At 45.6% G+C, this 7,075-nt stretch overlaps 1 protein-coding gene across 2 annotated transcripts in view; it reads right to left on the bottom strand.

Annotated features, from left to right (window-relative positions):
• The window catches only part of LOC147009471 (uncharacterized), a 95,272-nt gene that overhangs the window by 21,120 nt on the left and 67,077 nt on the right, over positions 1–7,075 (bottom strand). The gene's annotated exons all lie outside the window — the stretch shown is intronic.

Raw genomic sequence — 7,075 nt, 5'->3', positions numbered from 1 at the left:
CATCCAATTCCAATTCACCATGTGACTAGTTTTTTATTGTCTCAAAAGTCAACCCTCATGGAAAACTAAATGGCAGTGTGGCACCTCAACAGAATGACAAATTCAGAGAATGGAATGAAAAGGCCAAAGCTTAGACGATCATAATATGACCGTATGATAAGGGGAGTGGAAAAGATCAAAAATGGTCAGGAAGTAGAGAAAAGCTCAGGAGTGTGTTTGGAAAAAATCATGTGTTGATGAGCAATTGTATTGAAAGACTGGACTGGCAAGATATCTTGGTGTTATGCACACATGACTTTGAGCTTCTGAGCCTCAGTTCAAATATCGACCCAAGTATAAACTGCCATCCTCGTTTTTTACATGCAGTGATTTCATCAATGCATCCATCGCCATCCCTCGGATGAATATTAACATGTGCCCCATCTGCGAGTATTGGTTAGTGAACATTCAGGATCCCACGTTGTCTTTCAGGAAGAATAGGCGAGTTGATCCCGGCACCCGAAACAAATATAAATATAAATAAAAATATTTCTGCTCCAAAGTACATCAGCAGCAAAGCCAGACTTCCAACAATCCTGTAAACCAAGAGCAAAATGTTTCACACAGATGATTAAAAGACCTGAGTTCCTCCACAGAACAGCGTTTCATCTAAACTATCGCTGACAATTCGCCAATGAGTAATTAAACAAGTCCAACGGCTGATGTGAGTTTGCAGCATTGGGGTTTTCACACTTGTGCTCCTTCAAAATACTTGCAGCTGTGGAAGAACTGGGGTAAAGCTTGAAACAGCAAAGGATCTTGTGTGGCTATCTTGTGTGGCTTTCCTTGATTGCTTTATTCAGCCTTCTTTGACGAGAAGGGCTGAGTGTTGACTAACACTGTTGACCAAGTCGCAGCTGGGGATGATTGATGAGGTGACAGCCGATTTGTTGTTTCCTCCAGTGACAGGTGAGAGTTGTCAAAGGGTTTTTAATGGATGGATATTGTATCAGACATGGAGTTCCAAGCAGGTGACATGAGACTGCTGCAGAATAATTGTTTCCTGCTTATAATGATCTCTTCAGAGGCTGAGCGGAGGCGAAAGCATGCATATGAATAATCCACCACAATGCCATTGGTTCACCAATTTCACCACGCGGCCATTTCAATGCACACAGTTGGCCAAACAAGGGGAAATTTCTCAAGATGGAGCAGTCAACCTTTACACCAAAGAGGTCAACGATTGACTGCATCCTTGCTCTTCGAGTCTTCACTGATCGCAGAGGAGAGTTTTGGCAGGGCTGCTTGCAGCCCATCTTGATCTCTGCAAAGCGTTCAATTCAGTCAATCAGGATGCCCTCTGGAGGATTCTTCGTCTTCGTGGTGAGCCACCCAAACTGGTCAATCTGATGTTTGAACTATACTCTGGGACAGAGAGTGCTGGAAAATGTAGAGGTACCATCTCTGACTTATTTCCAGTTGCTACTGGAGTACATCAGGGGTGCGTGCTGGCCCCCACAATTTGCAGCACTTGTATGGACTGTATTCTGGGGAGGATGTCAGAGAGATCAAGCTGCAGTGCATCATTTAAGAATGCCAAGATATCTGACCTTAATTTCGCAGATGATGCAGTCATTGTTGCAGAGACTCTGGATATCCTATTGGTGGTCCTCGAGGTGCTGAATGAGGAGTTGAAGCCGCTGGAATTATGGGTTTCCGATATCAAAACTAAGATCCAGGCTTGAATGACATCTTGCATGCTGCTATCTTGTCTGTACCTGTTTGTGGTGAGGATGGTGAAGTCACAGAGATATTCACTTACCTTGGCAATGGTATTCATGTCTCTCGTGGCTGTGAGCCAGAGGTCAATGGACATCTGAATCAGGCGTGGGCTGTCATGGATTTACTGGATCATGGGATATAGTGCTGTCGGTACCTGTGCAGGAGGATGAAAGTCTGAATCTTCAGGTGCTTGGTGCTTCCAATCTTGCTCTATGGATGTGAGACTTGGATTCCGACCAGGGATCTGAGACAGAGACTCAATTCCTTTGGGAGCAGGACTCTTTGGAGAATCCTTGGCTATCGCTGGTCGGACTTTGTGTCCAACAAGTGGTTGCTGAGACAGACTCAAATGACACTTGTTACCTGCATTGTCTGTGCGCATCAGCTGTTGCTGTATGGACATGTGGCTCATTTTCCTGACACTGTTCCTGCTCATCAGATTCTCTCAGAGAGGAAGCTTCGTAAGTGGAGGAGGCCAATGAGCCGACCACGTGCCTCGTGGTTGCAGCAGGTTGATCAGCATTTCAAGGAGATGGGGATGGGCCAGGCATCTGCCTGTGGCATGGATAGACGGAGGCCCCTGGAGTACTGGCGGAAAGTGGACGCAGTGACACGCTGCTCTGGCGCATGCTCTCATACTTGACCTGACCTGGAAGACTGAACCATGGCTCAAAATACACAGCAACTTGTTTAAAAGTTCAGCTTCAGAACTGGTCAGTCGAACATGAACATTTTGCTTTGTACCCCCCCCCCCCAAATATGGATGGAGGCTATCAATGTCACACATGATATCAGGGCCCTCTCTCCAGACATATCTCAAACTTTCTATCGAGTCTGGCACTCCACCTTGCTCTCGAAACTCTCAGCCTATGGCATCCAAAGCCACCTCCACACGTGGCTTAGATACTTCCTCGACTCTCATTGCAACTTTGTGGCTCTCAGCAGAATCTTTTAATCTCCTCTCCCTGTCAAGGCTGGATTGCCCCCAAGGCAGTGTTTTATGCCCAGTCCTATTCTTTATTCCCTTTCCCTCTGACTCTCTGGAAAATAATCTTTATCTCTTTGCTGTTGATGCCACCCTCAGCTGTGACATCCCTCATCCTTCAGAAGAGACAGGCAGCATCTCCTTCCTTCTCTTCAGACCTTGATCGAATCACAAGCTGCTCAAACATGTGAAATACGTCTTTAAATTCTGAAAATTCTCACAATCTCACTGTCTCTGAAAGGACCATCTAAGCAAACCCAAGAATCGCCTTTCTCACAAGTCGCATTCATAGAACGCGTAGTCTCGCCTCGCACACTCATTCTGAACTAAAATACGAGCATTAACTGAACATGCTACTATTATTACCCACTGCTATGATGGCCCATATACCTGAATCATCCATGCTCTCGATTATGTAATACACATTGTCATTATCTAAGGTTTCATTGATTATTAGGATATTTAGCAACCACTATTGTGCACATTAAGGCTAAATTGCATCAATGAAGATGACTACGAAACGAGAGGTCGCTTGTCAAATCTGTTGAGCACACTTTTGAAAGCTAATTCAACGAAGAACATTTGATTTTGAGTGATTTGAAGTTTCTATGATTGTCCGTTCAAACGTTATGGCGACAAATGTGTTTTTCAAACTACAATGACCGTGGCCTTCACGTTTTGATCCCAAAAATAACTTGAAACGTGCTTTATAACTGCGAGCAGTTCTAACTGGGCCCACTGGCTGGAGCCGTTATGGCTCGGCCCGCTTTGGTTCAACCCTGTTTTGATCGGACACATCGTGATTTGAAGTTTCTCTTCCATCAGGTCAGGTCAGGTATGGGAGCATGTGCTGGAGCAGCACGTCGCTGTTGAGCTCTGTCAATAGACAATCTGACCCAGGGATGTTACCCCATGGTTTCCCTCCTATCATCAAAGATTGGGGATCCCGAAGGCTTTGCCCCAATCCCGTCATCCGGTGAGCTGCCCTGCAGAGGGCAGCTGCACAGGAGGTACTCCCACAGAGAGGTTTTTCAGATTTTTTTGTGCTTTTAGTACGTTTTGTGGGATGAAGGGTTTTACGGTGGTCGGAGTACAAATCCCGCCATCAACCTCTGAATAAAAAAGTAACCCAACTGCAGGAGGACATACACAGACACAGTTGGGCACTCAGTATGGATGGCCATTGGCTCACAAGGAGCTCCTCTACCCTTTGACAGGTTTTGTTTTTAATCATGCTGGGTGTCCATATCAAACACCCTCATCAACAGGAAACCCGGTGGGGGAGATGGTTTAGTCACCAACAACCTGACCATTGAACAGGTTAGTCCAGGCCCAAGGCCCAGTCACACCTTGACGTTTTAGCCAGCTTATGCCGATTTTTGGAAAATTTGTGTAAAACGCTGGTACACGTCGAATACGTTATGGGTAAGTTTTGATAACATTGAGAGCACGCTGAAAAACACTGCCATACGTCGTAGTACGCTGGCTTTAAACGTTGTACTTTTCGGTTGTCCTCAAATTTTCCATGCTTGAAATTTTAAGACTTATGCAAGCGTATGACTCACACGTTCCGCATATCGCTGGCCATAAGTTGTAGCCACATTACGCGATCGTTGACACACATCGACACACGTTACTTGTAAGTTACTCATCAGTCGAAACACGTCGAGGTAATGTTTAGCGTACCCGAAACTTCTTTCTAACCTATGAGTAAGGTGTTGTAGACATGCTACGCGATCGTTGACACACGTCGACACACGTTACTTGTAAGGTACTCATAAGTCGAAACACGTCAAGGTAATGGTTAGCGTCAGTGTTCCAGACTCCCTGGGGTTTTTTTTTTCTTCTTCTTCGGTATGACAGTGATGTCGACACTTCGATTTCTAGTGCGGTTATAATATAATATAATTAAAAGGCTTCCGCTCAATTTAAATCATAACCGCACTAGAAATCGAAGTGTCGACATCACATTCATACCGAAGAAAAAACAAACAAACAAAAAAAAAAAAACAGGGAGTCTGGAACACTGACGCTAACCATTACCATGAGTGTTTCGACTTATGAGCACCTTCCAAGTAACTTTTGTCAACGTGTGCCAACGTTCGCATATCGTGCGTACAACTTATTCCCATCGCATGCGGAATGTGTGTCATACGGCAAGTACGTCGTAAAATGTTGAACACGTTTATAATTACAAGACGTACTCCACTTAATACGACGTATGATAGCGTACTTTAGCATTTTATTCACGCATACCAAACTTACCCATACCGTATTCGACGTGCGCCAGCGTTTTAGACGCATTTTTCAGAGGTCGGCATACGCTGGCAAGATCGCCAAGGTGTGACTGCGATGCTGACAATTCCATTTCTGTGGCGGTTATGATTTGAATCGTTATGTGGCAGCCTTTTCATAACCTACGCCACGTCATCGTCGGCGATGCGTGCAGCGCGCTTTGCATAAGTTAGACTATCGTTGGGCATAGGTTGGGAAGGCCGACAACAGGCTAAGCATTCGTTGGTATAAGTTAGCTATAACACAACGAAACGTTCTGTGTCTGTTACTCATATGTTATGCATACGACCAACTCGTTATGAATACGTCCGAATCTTTAAAAAAAACATCAAAAGTTCAACGTAAGCCAGTGTTTTACATAGATTTTGATAAGTTGCCATTGCTGGCGAAAACGTCAAGGTGTGACTGGGCCTTTACATGGTACCTGTAGCAAGTCACAGATCTAATCTGGCCTGACCTGACACAGAAGCTTCCATCTGTTCAGCAGTTTCAGAGAAGGCTGTTGAAGTTTTTTTTTGCTTCAATCCAATATGGCTGCCACATGACATCACTGATGACATAATCGTTACCAAACTTTATTCCCCATGGGTAGTCAATCAGATATATAAATTTGCACTTTAAACTGTTCAGCGGAGTCAGAGTTTGAAAGGTTTTTGTTCAATGCAAGATAGCTGCCAAATCACACAACAGATGACGTTTTACTTTTCACCTTGGTATCCCAATAGGAAGTTATTGCTATCCTTAAAGTTTCAGATCCACTGGTTAGGCAGTTTGACAGAAGATGTTTTTTTTAAGGTTTTACCATCAATCGAACATAGCTGCCAGACCAAGCTGTGAGTTAATGATGTTAATGACCTATGATGTTAAAATTCCAATCTATATTCCCCATGGCTCGTCAATCATATTGTTACGGCTGTGGAAATTCGCAATACACCATAAAGGGTCCTTAGACGTCCACCAGACGGCGGTCTCCTTGGGTTAACCTGAGGCGGTCCCTTCGGGTGGGTGCCTGGAATGTCCTATCCCTAAGAGAGGATGATCACCTGTCTCTGTTATCATCTGAGCTCAAGCGTTTGGACATCGGGATTGCAGCTCTCTCTGAGGTTCGGAGACCGGATTGCGGTGAGATAATGGTGGGTGGTTACACCTACTATTGGTCTGGTCGCTCTGATGGTTACCATACCCAAGGAGTTGCTGTAGCTGTGTCCAATAAGCTGACCCCAATGATAATTGAGGTAACACCGGTCAACGAGCATATTATGAGATTAAGGATTCGTCACTCCTTAGGTGTCATTTCCCTGGTCTCTGTTTATGCTCCGACTGAGGCGAGTGATCTCACCGTGAAGGATGCATTCTACGCCACACTCGAGTCTGTGGTTGATCAGTGCCCCAGACGAGAGACACTTCTAGTCTTGGGGGATTTCAATGCATCGACTGGAACTGATAGAGACGGTTATGAGGTGTGTGTAGGTCCCCATGGGTCAGGAACTATGAACCAGAATGGCACTAAGTTCCTTGACTTTGCAAGAAGTCATGGACTTAGGGTGGCTGGTTCATGGTTTCAGCGCCCACAAGCTCATCGCTGGACTTGGTATTCCAACGCTGGCGGTGTGGCAAAGGAGATTGACCATGTCCTCATTGACGGTCGTTGGAGGATGATCCAGAACTGCAGGGTCTACCGGAGTGCTCAGTTCCTCAATACTGACCACAGGCTTGTTGTAGCAACTCTAAAGCTGCACCTTAAATCCTGGAGAATGGTACCATCCCAGCCGAGGCTGGATGTTGCCAAGCTCAGGGATGAGAGAGTAGCTGAGGAGTTTGCGAACAGGCTGAGTGGACACTTGGGAGGTCTGGGTACTTTGGGGTGTCCTGAAGAGTTGTGGAGCGCCTTCAAGACCACCGTCCTTGATGTTGCCGGTGGATGCCTTGGAGCTCACCGCAGGGCAAAGAAGAATTTTGTCTCTCAAGGGAAACTGGATACCATTGACCAGAGTCGCAGGGCCAGGCTGAATGGCAGAGCTGAGCTGTTCAGGG

This window comes from Eptatretus burgeri, chromosome 17 (genome assembly GCF_056783735.1).
Source record: "Eptatretus burgeri isolate ZD-2024b chromosome 17, Ebu_testis_v1, whole genome shotgun sequence".
Lineage (NCBI taxonomy): Eukaryota > Metazoa > Chordata > Myxini > Myxiniformes > Myxinidae > Eptatretus > Eptatretus burgeri.
The sequence above is the reverse complement of the archived record's forward strand: the minus strand, read 5'-3'. Positions and strand labels throughout refer to the sequence as shown.